Source organism: Drosophila ficusphila, unplaced genomic scaffold (genome assembly GCF_018152265.1).
Source record: "Drosophila ficusphila isolate 14025-0441.05 unplaced genomic scaffold, ASM1815226v1 contig_197, whole genome shotgun sequence".
NCBI lineage: Eukaryota > Metazoa > Arthropoda > Insecta > Diptera > Drosophilidae > Drosophila > Drosophila ficusphila.
Window position 1 is genome coordinate 5,627,381 of NW_025064091.1, and position 15,290 is coordinate 5,642,670.

At 36.2% G+C, this 15,290-nt stretch overlaps 2 protein-coding genes across 6 annotated transcripts in view; one reads left to right on the forward strand and one right to left on the reverse strand.

The window, feature by feature from the left end:
• Nucleotides 1-15,290, forward strand: part of LOC108097496 — a 48,647-nt gene that overhangs the window by 1,487 nt on the left and 31,870 nt on the right. The window contains exon 3 of one of the 4 annotated variants that reach the window (XM_017199802.2): nucleotides 12,670-12,713. The exons of 2 other annotated variants lie outside the window; for them this stretch is intronic. The gene's annotated coding sequence lies outside the window, so the exon portion shown is untranslated. Of the gene's footprint in view, nucleotides 1-12,645; nucleotides 12,714-15,290 lie in introns of those variants that run through there. One more of the 4 variants, XM_017199804.2, reaches the window with a different exon arrangement.
• LOC108097501 (protein yippee-like) overlaps nucleotides 11,352-15,290 on the reverse strand; it is a 105,463-nt gene continuing 101,524 nt past the window's right edge. Inside the window, exons 5-6 of one of the 2 annotated variants that reach the window (XR_001771787.2) lie at nucleotides 11,813-11,995; nucleotides 11,352-11,761 (exon numbers count right to left, since the gene is read on the reverse strand). The gene's annotated coding sequence lies outside the window, so the exon portion shown is untranslated. The remainder of the gene's footprint in view (nucleotides 11,762-11,812; nucleotides 11,996-15,290) is intronic. The other variant, XR_001771786.2, reaches the window with a different exon arrangement.

Sequence of the window (15,290 nt, forward strand, 5' to 3'; positions counted from 1 at the left end):
TCTGTTCCTTCCTTCCTCAAAAGCGAACAGGTAACCAAAAGGGGAAGACGAGGAGGGCGAAGGTGAAAGGTAAAATAAGGGAGACCAGGTATGCTCGATCGCAGAGCAGGGAAAAGCAGCAGCTGCTCAACAATGTAGACCTTTTGCCTTTTGTTTGGCTCGCTTTTTCCCTCCAATGCTTCTTCTTACCAGCTTCCTGCCAACGGAAACAGTGGGAAAACACCTTAAAAAAATCTGCGAAATTGCCACATGGGTATAAAGCAAGGCATTTGTTTTGAAATTATCAGTACTATCAGTATTTTATCAATTTATTTTATACAGACCTAAAAAACCACAAATTAAGGTAGCATTATAATACAGTTCATGAAAATATTTTCAAGACTTTTGCTGCTTTTATTTTTAACCCACTGTTCCATTTTGGCGGTGCTGATTACCTGGTTCGCGCTTCTTCTTCTTCTTCTGCCGCCGTGATTTGCTGCCCGCTGTTGTAGTTATTGTTGTTTATTTTTCCCCTTATATTTTTCCACTTCTTTCGCAGTTTGCTTTTATTGCTAAAATGTGTCTCGACAGGCGGTTTTCTGTTTTTTTTTAAATATTTTTATGTACCTATCTTTTTTTTGCATTTATTGTGTCTGCTGTTTGGTGCATTTTGTGGGGCTTCTCTTTGGTTTAAAAAGAAAAAGCTGAAAAGGCAGTAAAGAAGAAGTAAGCTGCAGTTGGCCTTCAACTAAACTTTGACATCAACTTTGTAGTAAGTCGCAAATGCATTTCAATGTGTTGAATGGCCCGGTTTCCAGTTGTTTTTATTTTCCTAAGCTAATTGAAAAGCTTCTAGGGTGCACTAAAAAAAATGAATTGCCCATTTATATGAAATGTTTATATTCAAACATTTTTAAAGATCCATCCACGTACAGTCAGTCACAAAAGTATTCGTTGCGAGGCACCCTACAACTAAATACATGTTTTTTTTAATGAATATGTAACAAATTAATATTTTTATTTATTGTTTGGGGTAACGCACTTATTAAACATACAAAAAATATAAAATTTTTTTTTAGAAAATTAGCTTCATTGCTTTTTTTTCCTTTAGAAAATAAGAGAACTTCAAAATATCGTCTCACAAAAGTATTCGTTTTTTTGTTTCGGCATTAAATATTTATGTTTTTTTTTTTTTAAATTTAGTATTTTGTGTGCAAGCCGTTGTTTCTTTAATAGGTTGTAAGCGCCTCGGCTTTGACTCCAGTAGTTTTCGGCACCTCACTTCGGGTATATTCGACCATTCCTTCAGCAATATCTCTTTTAGCTCATTCTTGGAGGAAATCCTGTGTTCCTGGACTTTTAGCTTAAGATGGGCCCAAAGATTTTCAATAGGGTTGACGTCTGGGCTTTGTGGAGGAGTGTGGATCTGCTTGGTATTAAACAACAGCCATTTCTTGACTTTCCAAGCCGTATGTTTGGGATCATTGTCCTGTTGGAAAATGAACTTGCCGCCTTCTAGACCCATTTTTGTGGCACTGGAGTGTAAATTTTCCTTTAATATTTTGAGATATCCTTCAGCATTCATAATTCCGTCTATGAAAGCCAACTCTCCAACTCCTTGAGCGGACATGCAGCCCCAAACTAATACGGAACCGCCGCCATGCTTCACCGTTGGTTTAACATTTTTCAGTTTAAGCTCTTCACAAGGCTTTCGCCACACTTTTCCTTTTCCATCAGATCCGAATATATTGAATTTGGTTTCAACGCTAAATATTACTTGTCCCAGTACTCCAAATTCCGGTCTAAATACGTTTTAGCAAAAGAAAGCCGCTTTGATATATTTATGGCTGAGAGCAAGGATTTCTTTCTAGGGCATCTCCCATGCAGATCTTGGCTCCTGAGCACTCTTCGGACGGTTTCAGTGGATACGTTAGTTCCCAGGGATGTGGTTAGGACACTATTAATTTTCGGAGCCGAAAGGTGCGGATTTTTCTTGTTTTCTTCGAGGATTTTCCGCTCTTCTCTGCAGGTTAATGCTTTCGGACGGCCGCAACGGGGAAGATTTTCCAGGGAATTCCTGGATTTCAGTCGAGAAATGAGACTCCTTATGGTTAAAGGACTTCTATCGAACATCCCACAAATATATTTAATGGATCGACCTTCATTAAGTAGGTGCAAAATAATTTTTTTTTGTGAAAAGTTTAACTCTGTTCCCTTCGGCATTTTGCTAGAGATTTACACCAAGAATGACGCCAAAAAATGGTGTTTTTCCCCGAATTCAGTCTTTAAAATAGAAACGCAACCAAAATGACAAAAAAAAAATAATTCGCTAACTTAAAAAATACTAAAATATAACAAATTCGTAAGGCAACGAATACTTTTGTGACCCTGCAAAACGGTTTATATTTGTATTTTTGTCCATATCTTTTTATGGAAAGCGTTTTCTGTTTGGTTTTTTTTCCACATACTTCACAAAATATATATCTTTGGAAACGTAAACCATTTTTTACCATTTTAAAACTGTTTCTTATTTAAAATTTGCATTTTTATCTTAACTCTCTTTGCAACGAATACTTTTGTGACTGACTGTATCCTACATTGTTTAGTGTGATCTACATTTATTTATAATCATTGTTTTCAAATATAAATAAATTTTTTTTCGTGCGTCGCATCCAAGAAAAAAGAGAAGGCAACTGGCTTATCGCCATTCACATTAGCTGTGAAAATGGAAATGGAAACTGAAAGTGAAATTGATAAGCGAAAATGGGTGACAAGTTGAATGGGTTAAAAAACTAAGTTGGTCGGATGAAAGAGAAAGATGAAGACAGTAGAAAGAGAGGGTACAGAGCTGAGGTCAAAGCTTAGTCACTAACTTGCTGACATTCTCTTTTTGCAGTTTCTTTTGAGGGGACTCGTAAATATTAAGAGCTTGCCTTTTCCCTTTTTAATACCTCTTAATGCAGTCAACTTAAATTTTGGTTGCGCTTGACAACTCCATAAAACATAATAAACTTTTTATTAAAAACTATAATTAATACATAATACATACATATTATTTTAAAACAATCAACCACAAAGCTTGAGAAACTTTTTTACAAAACACATAATATTCAAATAGAGAAATAAACTTTTTCTGGTTTTTTAGAATTCATTTGTTTACTGAATTCCCTTATAATTAGGGTTAATAGGTACTCAAATAGCCGACTATTTGACGTGTTCTAGCTTCCGCTGTTGAACCTTTGACCTTGATTGCATATCGGAGTTGTTGCCGTCGAGTGATTCAATCGTTTGTTCCACAATCGCGATCGCGCTCGGCGCCTATCAAAGTTTCTACCCCATGTAATGCCATTTGTGTGTTCTTTTTGTGCCACGATTGTGTTTCTGAGGCCACTGATAAGTTTCTATTTCAATAAAAACAATGACAAGAAGCAGCAGCAGCGGCAGCGGCTGCAGGCATACTAAAATGTCAGGTTTTTCGGACGGAGATCGGGGGCAATCCCCATGGGATTAGGTCGGCTTATCTTTTATTGTTCCGAAGCGCAGCTTAACGGCAGGTAGGCAGTCTGAAAAAATGGAAAACATTTTAAGGTAGAAATATAAAACACTAAAATACGAAACACGAAAATGTTGGCTCGGACAGCAAACAGTTTTCGGCAAATTCATCGGGGAGTGCTACAAGCCGGCAAAAAACATAAAAAATATAATAAAAACAAGACAGTGCAACGAATTGCTTACGATTTTGACAGTAACGAAGTTCGATTACTCTAAAAATCAAATCGAAGTATCTATTATTAAAATTTGCAACAACAATCTTTTACTTTTAACTATAAAAGATTAAAGTATTATACGTTGTTTGAAATCATCATTATTTATTAACGTAAAGATATTAAAACAATTTTCGTTAGAACAAAAACTATTCTAAATTCTAACTTTTTAAAGGAAAATCAAGCTTAATATTATTTGTAGACCTTTAACTTGTGTAGCGAAACACTCAACCAAAAAAAAGAGGGATAGTATATTAAAAGGGGGAAACCCAGCAGAAATAGAGATAGAAAATGTACAAAACTAAAAGCCGGATGGATTAAATTGGGATTTATGCCCAAACGCACTCGTGGCATATGTAATGCACCCCTCTTCCTTTTTTTGTTTCGCTTTTTTAGGGGGTTCTTTTCCTAGTCTCCCACTTTTTGTATCACTTCACCTGTTCCCTCTTCATTTTTTCTGCTGTCGAGGGCGGGCAGATAAAAATGTTGAAACAATAACCAAGGTAATTCCCAGGAGGCATTGCTTGGATGCCAGGATATAACTGCCACCTCCTTTCCCGGGCTTTTCTGCCCGAGATTTGGAGCATTTGCAAGTATTTTTTGGGGTCCTTTTTTTTGTTCTTTGGTGTTTTTTTTTTCTGTTTTATTGTTGTTGCGAGCTGGACAGAGTTATCCAAAGCAAAGTGTTGTACATTTTCAGCTAGCGTCCATATGGAAATTGCACTTCCTGCGCCTTTCAGGGGGAAAAGCGGAAAAGCCCGGCGCCAGTGAGGTTGCATATGCACTTTTTATGTAAGTCAGCAAATTGACTCTGCTTTCCGCACATTTTGCTGCAATGTGAGTGGGCTAGAATTTCTGGGCTGGGGGAATATGGCGAAAGATGTTGGATGAGATTTGTCGAAAGAAACAAAAAAGAAAGCAGCAAAAAATGCCGAAAGAAAGGTTGTTGGAGTGGAAGGCTTTAAGAGATTTTCTCCACTTTAGATACGTTTCAGTTGCAGGCTCGAAATATTTAAAAGAGATGTTTATGGGATAAATATCAGGAACTAATTGGATTTTCTCAGTGTATAGAAATTATGAGTAAGGAAGGAAGGAAAAATACTATAAAAATTAAAGTAAAAATATAATTTACATAATTTATATTCAGTTAAGAACACCATTCAATCAACGTATTAATAACAGTTAACGCAATTTAATACAGATCTTATTAACCTACAGTTAAATGATTAAGTGCTTGTACGATTAAATGTTGCAGTGAAAGAAATCATGTTACACAATTGATATATGTATATTAATTTTTTGTTTTGTTAAACGGTGTATTAAACGGTGTAAAAACGTTTATTGTTCTAAATAATAAATTAAATTTTCCCTTGACTGTGAAAAGCTGGCGGGTAAAAACCAAACCAGTAGTTTTTCCCGCCACTTTTCAATATCGAGTGTGTGTTATGAATTACTTTAACCTCTTGCTATAATGAGATGAAAAACAATTTATCGCTGTTGTTGTGGTTGTGGATTTTTTCTGCTGCTACCAAATTGGAATTCCAATTAAATGGCTCTTGGACTGGGAAAATTGCATTGAAATCCGCGCGACATGATTCAATCAAACTGGGGAAAATGAATTGTTGCGGAAAGCCAGCAACAAAGTCAACAACAGTGACGGATTGGCGACGGATAATATGAAATATATCTGATGTATTGCAAATGAAACTCGTCAACGGAGTAGTAGTTGCATAATGCGAGGAAATCATTGATCCAAAGGCGTTGGTTTGGGTTAGAAAGTAGGAAATCCCATGGGAATCGTCTGGAAATTGGCCCGGCGGCACTTCAGATGGCCTTGTCATCCCCTCTTAACCCAACCAATTAACCCTATCAATTGAGATTGAGCCCACACATACCCAACGAAGCTCAGGCAATCATCGGATGCATTTTGTAGCCCACAAATTAACATGTTTCGCACTGCCAACGCAGCTAAATGCTGCAGGTTTTCAGTTACCCGTTTCACAAAGGAGTAGGCCCAGAAAAGGAGGTGAAGTTCAGGTGTAAATTATGAATGGAAGTGGAAGAAGCGGGATTGCAAACAAACTTGAATTTAATCATTCAAGGGATATATACTTGCTTGATTCACTTAAAATTCTAAACATGTAATGCATTTTATAAATCACGTCATCTTCGAAAACCATAGTCTAAGCTCTCATCAACATGTAACCAAATTCAAATATGCAAATTTATTTAAAATGTGTGAAATGTAGTTTATCGTTGAGCTTGGAAATTCGTTCTGTTATTTAATTTATCCTAAATTACGTTTTATTTTCCACTTTAGTTCCGCAATTTTATTATGCAAATTTATTTTAAATTGATCTAAATTGTTAAACGTGACGAACGCTGTAAGGCAATAAAGTGTTATCAAAAGTACAAATCTGTCAAAAACGGTTTAACAGCAATTCAATTTATATGACAAATTTTTGATTTAATTGGTAACATTACATGAAACCACGTGTATTAATATTACTCTGCTTTGCAAGCGAATATTTATTAATTATTTCCAATGCTTATTTTAAAGTGCTTTAATATGGTAGAAAATATTTTCTCTTCTTTATACTCCATTTGCTTGCCACTGAATTCTTTTGAAAAATATTGTTGCACCTGCCGAATACCTTAATAAGTGTGGACAAATTTTAAGCCGCTCCAAGAATATTTTGCGAAAATATGAAATACCAGGAATGTCGCGAATGCCGATGGCACTTCGTATATTCTCGATTTCCGCGGGTTGCTGGGGATTTATATAAAATGGAAGCTATTATCCACGGGAGACAATAATCCGAGGAGCCAGGGAAGGAACAACAGGGCGGGCTGCTGTCTCGCAGAAAAGGATTTCAGGAGGTCCTTGACGTACATATATTTTTGGTTTCATTTATTTTACTTTTTAAAGATGTTGAAGCAGACAAACAGGATGTTTGTTAATATGAAATGAAACTTAACCGCAAAAGTGGGGGACAGACAGGAACCCCATTCTGCAAAACCGTGCCTCCTATCTCCGACATCCAAATGTAATTGAAGTTGAAACAGTTGAGCCAGTAAATTGTGTGCATGACAACAGCCACAACAACAAAAATATGCAACTGCATGAAATGCCGCTGGGAAAATTGGATAAGAAGAAGAAGGTGTTTCCAGAAAAGGGGAAGAGTTGTCAATGTACAGGGAAAAAATTTTAGCAGTTATTTCATAAATGTTTTAAATTTCTATTGGTTAAAAGTGCCAAAGTAACACTTTATTTTAATAGCCGGCAAAATCAAATTTATATCACAAATGTGTTATGCAAAGTTCTTAGACTATATATAATATTTTTGCCTGTGCAATTGTGACATGTGCATTCTTTCATATAACTACTCGTATCCATTGCAGCTTTGTCTCGTGTCAAAGTCAGACAAAAATAAATGGCGGGATCAGGAAGTAGGGAAAGATGCAACCCTTCCCCTTTCGAGATGTCCAACAGCTGATGGCAAATGTCAATCTGCAGACAAGTGTAGGTCAATGCAAATTATGGGGATCGAGAGCGATGGCCACCAAAGCGAATTCAAGACAGCTGACAGACAGCTGGGGGAAAAGGGATAAAGTACTGAGAAGGGTGACAAACACGACACAATTTCAGGAGGTCACCACTTAGACGGATGAGCCACGGAGAAAAGTATTAAATTAAATGTCACATGGATATCGACCAAACTAAAATTCGTTCGATGAAAATGTACTAACAAACGTTATACATATTATCCAATTTCATGTATAGCTTTCCTAATTCAATAAGTTACCTTATCAGGCTTAAATCCAACCTAAAAGATACCAAAGTAAGGGCAAGAAGCTGGCGAAGATTTACTGCCCGACTGGTGACCCTCGGTGACACAAATCTTCCATTTGGAAATTGCCCAACCAGGCATCCAATCCACCTCCACCTACATAGTTATTTATTTAATTTAACATTTTTCAATGTTGCAATTGTTTGTCGACTGGCTTGGAGATTTGACAATGCAAACGAAGCGATAAGCGTAAAGAAAAAAATCCGAAGAAATAAAAATACGAGAGAAACAAAAGCCACAAACCGAAACCGAAAACCGAGAAATAAACCCGAGAAAAACGGAGTACCGAAAAATGTTTGGTTCAATTCCATTTATCATTTACGCATGATAAGCCCGATAAGCATTCACTTTGTGCCACCCACTCCCTACTCCCCTTGCCACGCCCCCTTGTTTTCCCCAGCCCACATTTCCTCTTGATAAGCTAGCGGCAAAACTCTTGCAAATGTATCTCGCATTTGTATCTGAATCTGCTTATTGTCATCTAAGAGAATTCGAAATGCGTGAGCTGGCAAATCGCTGGACTTGAACTGGAAATATCGAATTTGTATTGCGGAAAAGTTGGTTGGCCACCGGAAAAGTTTCGTGAATACAGTGCAATTCGTTCTGTTTCTTTGTTTTTCCGCGTGGCTTGCGAAGTCGTTTATTTTTTGGTCAATCCGAAATCGAAACTTGTATAATATAGTTGGACAATAGTTTCTGTAACCAAATTTGATTGATTAATATGATATTCTCAAATTTTAATTGTTTAGGCTGTGTTTTATTTAAAACATTTTAAAGAGTTTTTACTTATACAATGTAAAATTATAAAAATGATTGTGTAACAACCTCTGAAGCTTTAATATCGATATCATTCACCAAAAGCACTATCTCGCTTCGTTATCATTTATATAATTTATTTAGTGTCCGACCAAGTCCACTTAATCCATAACAATTGAAACATTTTCGTCGATAAATAAGTTCAATGAAAATCTCTTTTTTATCTGATTGATTACTTAATCGTTTACATTGATTGTGCCTTGTTGCCGTCATTAATCTTATCAACGGCGATTATGATGCGTTTCATAAGTGGTTAATAACAGACTGTTTGGGCATTGGTTTTCATGCATAGTTTTGTCTGTTTCATTTGGCAATTTTTTCGTTGAATGTTTCCACACAATTCCCACTTGAATTTGAAAATGTTTTCCATCTGCATTTTCTCTTTTTTACCCATTTTGTTCTGCTGCATTCGACCGAACGAAATCACCTTGATTTTGTGGGTTAGTTCGGTTGGGATTTCAGATGATGTGGGGTTGGGTTCACTTTCGTTTGGGCGCCCCACTCCCCATCTAACCCCTTTTCGGGCCTGGGGGCTACAAAAGAGATTACGTTTTGGCCCTACGATTTGTGTTTGCTATTGTTGTTGCTCTATCTGTCTCGCTTCAGGTGTTTATTTTGCAATGTAGCCGACATGTGTACCTAAAATGTATGCACGTATATACATACATACATACATATATAACTGAATCCATGTACATATATATGTTGCCTTTGTTGCTGCTCGTTCGTTGCTCGTTACGCTTCAGTTTGGAAAATCACGCTTTATTGCATTTCAAAACCGATTTGCTCAGGCCCATGACCAGTTACTACGGGCAAGAGGTTTTTGCGGGGTAATAAGAAAAATTCCCACATAGCGATAAAAAATGAAACAATATCTGTGGGAGATTGTCTACCGTTTTAGCATATCATCTTTGTTTTATTCAATTAATCTTAATTTGCAATTTGAAGCCGATTAAAATAAATCCTGAATTAATAGAAATTGGATAAGTATAGAAAATGAATTTAAGAGTACTTAAATTGTGTTGTGCAAGTTTTTTAGGTTGCATAACTGAGTAATAAATATCAATACTAGTTTTCTTACTCCGTGTAAGTGCAACGCTTGCATCAATGACATTGATCACCTGAAAATCTTCAACCCTACAATAAATAAAAACAAGAAATAAAAAATTTCTAGCCAAGTCCACGAATAGCAAAAAACAAACTATCAAAATCAATTTGCTCGCCAAATGCGTAAAAATCATCAACTTAACCATAATTACTTTAATAGCCAGCGAGTCGAAGTTGGCCAGCTTTTTTGTTTATGCTCTCTTTTTTTTGCTTAACAATTAAAAGACCATTTGGCAGGCGGGCGCAGGGGGATTTCCCCCGCCACGTGACTCACGAATGGAGGCAGAAAAACCGAAGCTAAAAATAATTATAAGATATTCAGCAAAAATGACTAAACGATGAAGTTTCAGCCAGCTCCTCTCGCTGCTCTATCTCCCCAATCCCCAATCCGCACTCCCGACTTCTTTTGCTTTTTTATTTACCTTTTTTTTTTGTGTTTTTTTTTTTTGGCTTCATTTCGGGTGCATTTGTGTGCGTGCGAGGGGTTCATGAACCTGTCGAGTGTTTATCAATTATTATTATGGGAGATTTGTTGGCTTGTTTGTGTCGGCGGGTCTTTTGGACTTCACAGTGGAGCCTAGTTCGAGTGGAAAATGAGAAAACCTGTCAGGTTTTAAATGCCAAATTTTACTGATAGATTATTTAATATTATATACGTATGAGTACTTATAATAAAGAATGCATTATGACTTACACACTCAAAATTTATTAAAAAGAAGAAGTACACCTGGTTAAGTAAACTTTTCTATTAAACAAAATCGACTTTCCAAGCCACAACTTTGCTGTAACGAAAGAAATTGCACATAAAGTACTGGGGGAAACAGAGCAAGAAGTTGGCAATGGAAGAATGAAAATCGAGAGAAGGGGTGAACCGAAAAAGGGAGCAAAAAACACAAACTCGATTTGCGCACCAAATTGACTGTAAAATGTGCAATCTGCAAGTTAATAATCGCCAGACGAATGTGCCTGCAATTTGAGCAGCACTGCACACCAACAAAATACAAAAAATTGAACTGCAATAAAAACTGCAAAAATAACACGAAAGCTACGCCAACATGGGCCAATTAAAACAACAATAGTTGTAGACGTATACGTAATATTACACAGATATAAACACACAAAAAATGTGGAGAAAACATAACTAAACAAGCCAAAACATAAACAACAATATCAGCAACATGTACGACAACAGAAAAGGCAGCAACGAAAATTGCAACAACAATTCAAGCAACAAAAACAGCTGCAATTTCCACAACAACAAAACATCAGTCAAGCGGCAAATGCGAAAGAAGCACTTGAAAATGCTTTTTTCCAAGCCAAAGACTTTTGCCGACAAGATGACTTTTGGGAGTGTACACAGTACAGTCCGAGTCATAAATTTTTGCTTTTAGATCTTTATTTATTACTAATAATTTTAAATGAGCAATACAGCTGTTTTTTTGAACGTTTAAAAAAATGCTGATACACAAAAAGAGTATTAATAATTTAATAATAATGACTTATACCTTACCATTTCGAGGCCCAACAAGAAAACGAATCTGAAGTGGCGGTAGTTGGAAAAGAAGAAGCAATAAAACATCATAAAGTCCCCGAGACAAGAGCGCGAACCCGTTCCCAACAATCATTCCAACAATGCGGGGCTCAATTACAAAAAAAAAAAGGAAGAAAATAATATAATTTCTGCTTGTATTGTTGCAAAGTTAAAAGAACGAAAAAAGTGTGGAGATGGAGTCTCCCAAGTGATTCATAATTTGTAACTGCTGATGAAAGGAGGGAAAAAGTTTAAAAGCAGAATTAAACAAAGCCGCCATATTCGGAAATAATTTCAAAAGACTTGCTAAAAATCAGTTTTTATTTGTAATCAATATATTGTATTACGTATACGCAACGTTGCCTTGATAGCCCAAAGGACCATTAATAGTCGTTAACGTTCAATAGCTTTCTTCGATCCCCTTCCAATTTGCTCCTTTTTTCTGGGGGGCGTGTGCAATATTCATTGATTAATGCTTAATCAAAGAGAAGGGTGAACTGGAGTAAAAAAGAAAGAGGAAGTGACAGTCCAAAGAAAGTAACGCTTGTAATTATTTCTTCGTTGATTGGGGTCTGCATTTCTTTTTTTTCTTTTTTGGTAGTTTCCTCCTTTTTTATTGTCGCTGGCGAGTCTTTGGTAGTTAAGCGTCTCCTGGCTTCGGGTCCTTGCGATTCCTTCGCCACTTTGTCGGCTGCTTCTGCCTGCAAATGATGCTGTAATTTATTTGCCTTTGTCATTGCACTTGGCCGGGGTCTTATGTATACCCTCCTTGGCTTGGCTGCCATCCTTCCTCTATCTTTTTGGCCACTTGTGGCAGTTTTGTTGGCGGATCCTCGGCGCTGCCTGCGAATGGCTGCTCATAAATTTCTGCTGCCTGCATTTGCGTATGTTGCCCATCGTCGGCGCAGCTGCTGCTTCTTCGACTGTCGATACACTCAGAAAAAGTTCTGTAAAACAAGAATTTGAAGTTAAAGAAATGGAATTTAAGGGAATTGGTATAATTTTTTCGAAGGATATCAATAGTAATAGTTTTATTTACGATGTGTAATACAAACAAAATATTTCCAGAGGTTCAAAAATTTTATATAATTTTTTTCCAGTCTACTACTATACACTCCCCCGTTTGTTCGCCTCTATGCTTGTAATTTATGTGCGGATTTTTATGGTTTGTTAGTTTTTGCAGCCATAATCCACCTATCCACTCTAGAATCTACTGCTCCCTCGCGAAACTCGCCGCCCGTCAGCCGCTGTCTTATTGAACACTTGCAACATCATGTTTACCTCACTATGGTTAACCCCCCACCACAACGCCACCCCCACCGTACACGCCCCTGGATTCTTTTTAGATTTATTTGTTTGTTGTTTTCCTTCCTCTTCTGGTTTTGTTCCGCTCGGGTTTGGATTCTTTCATTATGATTTACTCCATTTGTTTTCTTGGTTTATTTGTTGTTTAACCTTTTTATATGCAAATTGGTTAAGGCAAAAAAAAATTAAGCACAAATGGGGATTGGAATCTTCAGGAATTTAATGTTGGTGTAGGTCAAAATATATAAGAACTCTTCTGGATGACTGAAAGCTTGTAAAGCTTAACTAATAGAATTTATTATTTTCTTCTTTGCAGTTGACTTAACTTGAGCATAAGAACACGTTTTTAAACTGTACTGGGTAAGCTTAAACACAATTTATTAATTTAATATTATGATGAAATTTAAATGAAGTCAAACACATTCCTCTGAAAGAATTTAACCATCCCTTTTGCAAAGTTTTTACTTCATCAACATTGTGATTTTCGTTCCATTTTTGTGGCAAAATCAATTTTGCCTTTCATTTATGACGAACAAATATTTATTTTCCTTATGCATTTTCGCCGCACTCCCTTTTTTGTAGTATGCAAATCGAGTTGAAGATATATACCCGCAATATTCCTTTTAATATGCGATTGCATTTTGTCGCCTTCCGTCGTTTTCTTGAGATATTTTGTGTTAATTTCTGGCTTGCCGCCAAATCATTCCTTCAGTTTGTTTACCTTTCAATGCAACTTCTTCGTGGGCTCCCCTTCTGTATTTATTTTCTTTTATTCGTTTTTTGCTTTCTTTTTACTGCTTTTTTTTTTTTGCATTTAATTGTGTTGATTTTAGCGCTTGCCAAAAGGGAAGATTTTTGCTTCTGCACACATTACGTTGAAGAATTCTTTTTGTGTCTGTTTTTGTATGTGACACACGTGACCAAAATTAGCGTGGAACTTTGGGCGGGGGTCTCACTGTAATTGACTTTAATGTTTTGGCACGGTAATAGTGAAGCAAATCGAGAACTTTCATCTTTTGCCGAATACGTTGGCATGAAACTTTATGGTTTTGGTTTTGAAATGGTGTAAAACGTACGCAAAATATTTTCTTCCTTGCCTTATTTAATTAATTTCCTTTCATTGGCTAAAATCTGACCTTAAATTAAACTTGAATTAAAGCATTCTAAACTATTCAGTATAAGTACCAAAAAACTTGCCATCGATTCATTACGATTTAAAGCCAAAAAAAAAGTTAGGTTTCGTGACTGGCACTTGCTACTCCGACTGCGGTTACTTATTAACTTTTATGGACCATATATAAAGCGCAATTTTCCCCATTTTCAACAAGCCGCCAGCGGCTTGAACTCATCCCTGGAAAAAGGGAGGGAGGGGGGTAGAAACCAAACCAGTTAAGATTGGATGGAAGAGGCCAAAAGAAGCAAATGCAAGTGCCCAAACTTATAGCGAACTTAAAGCAAAACTAAACCGAAGCAAACTCCACAGACGAGTATTCCGGAGAGTCGCATTTCTTTGGCCATAGCAATTTACCAAATATGTACCTTTCACTTTGAAAATAGTAAAATGTCACAAACTGTTCAATAAAAACACAAATGACAATAAAAAATCCGATAAACAAGCGGAGGAAAATGGCAGCCGAAGCAACTGAGACTGAGACTGTGCACAACTCGGAGTCAAACTCAAACTCAAACTCAGGCATCGACAACAATGCAAGCCATTGCATAAATTATTGGAAATTTATGCGAAAATTACAGCAACAACTGCGGCAGCAAAACGGCCAACGGGAATCGAAGATTTAAAGTTTCTCGTGTCTGTAGAAGCATTGGAATATTTTGGGAAAATGTTTACAAATACTTAAGAAGCCTTTACTTTGCATTCACATATTTTGAAATTTTTAATTGGGTTAAAAAAAACTTTAGATTTCATTTGCAATTGTTCTTTAAATTAATTAGGATAGAATAAACTTAAAAATATTTTTCAATACTTTTACAAAACAAAATATACCTCAAGTTATAAGAGTATACACCGTGCCCAGGAATAAATAAAAACGATCAAGAATAAAATTCGGACTTCCTTTCGTTAAATATTCAATTTTAATTTATCCCTTTTGTTTTTGTCCGTTGCAACCAAATGTCAAGCTGAAATAGAGAGCGGAAAAAATAGAAAGACGCTGAAAATTTACATTGATAAAAACGAAATGGTACGTTTTAAAAATTGTATTTTATGATCCAAAACGAACGTGATCTCCAATATGCAGCTAACACAATAAAGGGGTCAACAAGTTGTCAACTTTTTATGATTATTTTCTGCCCGTCCCGCTTGTTTTTGTTTTGTGGCTTTTGTTTGGTGTGTGTTAACCTTTTCTATTTGCATTTTCGAGTCGCTTTTCTTTATTTCTTTCAATTTTATGATTTTTTTTATAAGCTCGCCAACGAAGCGTGTGAAAAAGCCAAGCAAGAAAACAGTGGAAAAACGACTCAGCGATGAAGAAGAAACTTTAAGCCAACTAATGAGAAATAAAAGAGACGTGCCTTCAGTCTTTGTCTTAGTTGATTTTAATGGGAAAAAGGTGAATAGGAAAAGGTTTCTTGTATTTGGTTAATGGCTGAGACGAAATGAATTGGCCAAGTTAAAACCAGCTAACTAGTCTGTGAAACGAAAAGGTAAAAAAATATGAGAAGTGATGCAAGTGCCCTCGAGGTGATTAGATTTATAGGGATTTATATTTTAGTTAGGGAACTTAGTTAGGTAAACATTTGATTAACATATTAATGATTTCAAAGCTAACTCCTTTTATTTCCAAAGAATATTTTGTAATTATTTCGGGTAATAACCCCACCTTACTTCTATTTAAAATTATATGGTCTTCCACCTTTTTTACGGGCCCTATTCATATAGACTTAATGATTAACTCCGCCCCATGTTAACCGTTAATAAAA